General features: G+C 29.9%; 1 protein-coding gene across 1 annotated transcript in view; it reads right to left on the bottom strand.

Moving 5' to 3' along the window:
• The window catches only part of LOC111625147, a 138379-nt gene that overhangs the window by 23794 nt on the left and 111159 nt on the right, over positions 1 to 3426 (bottom strand). The gene's annotated exons all lie outside the window — the stretch shown is intronic.

The raw sequence follows: 3426 nt of genomic DNA, 5'->3' as shown, positions 1-3426 counted from the left end.
ATAAAGACAACATTCTTATGAGTAAAATGAAGTAAAATCTTTGTCAATTAGTCGATTTACAACTCAGAAAAGAAGTGTTGAAAATAGAGTCATAAAACAATTAACGTTTATTGACTTTCGCGGTAGGGGGTAACGCGGGGTCGGTTGACAAATTTTCTCGCAGTAGTGCAAAAGTTCTACTCACTTCGCTTGAAAGTGTCATATTTCTTCCCCACTTACAAACAAACCCGATGGCAATCGGTGAAACGGGAGATAAATTACAGCGAGTTGAAATTTGATATGTTTATTTTTTTGCGTTTTTCGTATCGAATTACATAAAAATAAATATTAAAAAATTAATTTTGTTAATACGCAAGTAATTTATATCACTAGATAGAAAACAAAGCGCAGAATCAAACAAAGAAACTGTAGTTTCTTTATGCGATAGATAAAATTTAATTATTTCATATTAAAAACACTGGGTTTGAAAGACCCATGCGACTCAAGTAAGGGCCCCATTCCTAGCGACTTACGCAGTGTTAACCTGTTATTAATCCACAACTGTAAAATTATATGGCTTCAGAACAGTGAAAAAAGCCATTTCAAAATGGATTCTGGTACATTTTCTTATTAAAGATTGCAGCATTACTTCTTGCCACCTGCAGATGGCTACGCTTGGTCAGCCATATTCAGCAAATGAAATCAACAAGGTAGCTAAGGAAACAAATTCCCTGACTTTCCCTGACTTTTCCTGAACATTAATGAAAATCTGACTTTCCAGGTGTGCAGGAACCCTATACAGTATATATATATATATATGCTTATCTTATACAAAAAAAATGTGGACAATAGCATCTGTACAGAACACTAAGCAATTACTAAAAATCTTCAGTATCTTAATAACAACTCTCTTGTATAACAAGTCTACCAATAAACATAAACCAAAATTAACATCTGTAATAAAATTTTAATATACATAGTATAATACCAAGATAGTATCATTACATATGATATAGATATATGATAGCAAATCACTACATTAAGCCTTGCTTTAACTCTGCCATTTGCATTAGTAATAAACTTTTCACACATCAGTTGTTGGAAACAGCAAAATAGTGTTCACTTATAATGAATTTTTATTATTATATTATCCTCTGTGTTATGCAAGTTCACTAAATGTCAATTTGAATGGAAATATTTATGCACACCTGCTATAGTTACACAAAGTGATGCACAGCAATTGTTAGGAACACTGGGTCATTTGCTTACCATTGTGTGATAAAACTTTGGAATTTCCTACCTGTCAAATAAGTCACTTCTTGGTTTAGATTTTTCAGGCTTAAAAATGTTGATTTATTTGTCAGCATATATGACATATCATATTGCTTAGAATTCATAATCATCAGATTTCTATTGTGTTCAGATATATTTGTGCATACATGGACACACACACACACACACATATATATGTATGTATACACAAATATATCTGAACACATATATATATTTCAAAATCTTCTAATATACAAACTAGCAATCAGCTGTTAAAATGTTTTTCAATCACATACTTTATTTCTTTGTAGCTTAAACAGAGTGAATCACTGTATTACAAATATCCTGTAATATTAATTACAATTTTTTTATAGAAAAGACCATATTAAATTCAGTTTTAAATTATAGTTTTATAATTAAAAATTAATTTATTTAAAATAATATATTATATCGCATGTAAAAAAATTTGAATTATGTTAAATAATATAATCAGTGAAATTTCATTAATTTGTTATTTTAATTCAATCAGCATTTTATAAAATGTCATTTTTAATGCAAAATTTTATTATAATTATACTAACTGCATCGATTTAAAAAGTAAAAAATATAAACAGAATTATATGCAGTTTGTAAAGCAAGTTAAATTTTAAAGGTAAATGCTAAACATCAACTTGCATAACAAGACTGACATCTATCTATTATTCTAAGATCTTTGATAATAAAATTAATAAAAAATTATCCAGTTAAACATCAAAATGCCATTGTACAAAACAATGTTTTAAACTGAACCTAAAGTTTGGAAACATTAATAATAATGTTTGATAATCCAGCTTTTGAGCACACTTCTGTCTGGTGGCACTTCAAGCTAGACATTAAATTGTCCTTTTTTTTTGAGATATGCCTAAAAATAATTACACAGTATCTCAAAGAATAAAAATTTTATTTTTATGAAGTGAACAAAATACTACAATTGAGTATGAGTTTTTCAAGCCTATATTATTTGCATATAGTTTTCATTATGCTATTATAATAGTCTACAAATAAAGTATAAAATGCTAATTAAATTAAAATCTCAGATAGGGAAAACTGGGGCTGGTTGTAATACTAGCAATAGATTTTACTTTAGTCAGTTGGCAAGACATGCTCATCATACCTCTATGACATACAGTACATATATCTCTTAATTTTATCATAAATGAATGTGTTGTGGTCAAATGCAGACAGTGTAGAAACAATTATTTTGATTTAATTAAAAATTGGTTGATAAAAGAATATGGTAAGAGGTGATTTGAATATTACTAAGCTATTTGATATAGTGTTTGATATTTTCAATGATCTGACTACAATTAAATTAGGTATTACAACAGTAATTTAAAATAAAACAAATTCTTAAATTAATAATGATCTAGATCCTTGCCCAATGTAGCCTATTAGACTATGTAATATAAACATGTTATTTTTTCCCTTGGATGGTTAGGACATATGTAAGATAGAGCAAGGAAGCATTGCTGCTCATCAATGTAATGAAACTTCTTGTGTTTAACCTCTACCAAAATTTGGTCCATGAAGCACTGCAACAAGGGATAGGAATAGTAAAAAGCATGCAGCTGTTTTAACAGATACATCCAAGAAAGTAGCATTACAAGCAGAGTAAAATGCTATATATATATAAAAAGGCAAAGGAATGAATAAATTAAGACAAAGAGGGGAGAAAGGATAAAAACACTGTGGTCAGAGGAAAACATAAGTCAAGGGTGCACAACCTGCGGCCCGCGGGCCACATACGGCCCCCTATCAATGTTTATGCGGCCCGTGGACAGTACAGGCCAAATCCCTTCTTTCGAAGTTTCTAAGTGTAGAACTTTTTCTCTTTCACAAAGTCATTAGCACCCAACTGTTTTATGACTTTCCCCGAGGTGAGAAATGGGGGATTGTTCTATAAATAAGTCTATTTCTATCTAACACTTTCTGGTTTAGATATCGAATATTTTAAAATGATGTTAGAACGTCATTTCCGATGTTATCGGGAAGTTTCTATTTTGGCGGAAAATCTTCAATTTTATGCTTCGGAAAACTTGCCTATTCGTCTAAATAGCGTCAAATAACAAAAATAAGTGAAAATAGCGCTGAAAAACCATGAAAATAACGATTTTTTAGCATTTGTTTACATTCTAG

The sequence above is a fragment of the Centruroides sculpturatus genome, unplaced genomic scaffold, assembly GCF_000671375.1.
Source record: "Centruroides sculpturatus isolate CEXI.00-Female unplaced genomic scaffold, Cexi_2.0 scaffold384, whole genome shotgun sequence".
Classification (NCBI taxonomy): Eukaryota; Metazoa; Arthropoda; class Arachnida; order Scorpiones; family Buthidae; genus Centruroides; species Centruroides sculpturatus.
Note: the sequence above shows the minus strand (reverse complement) of the source record. Positions and strands in the feature narration are given on the sequence as shown.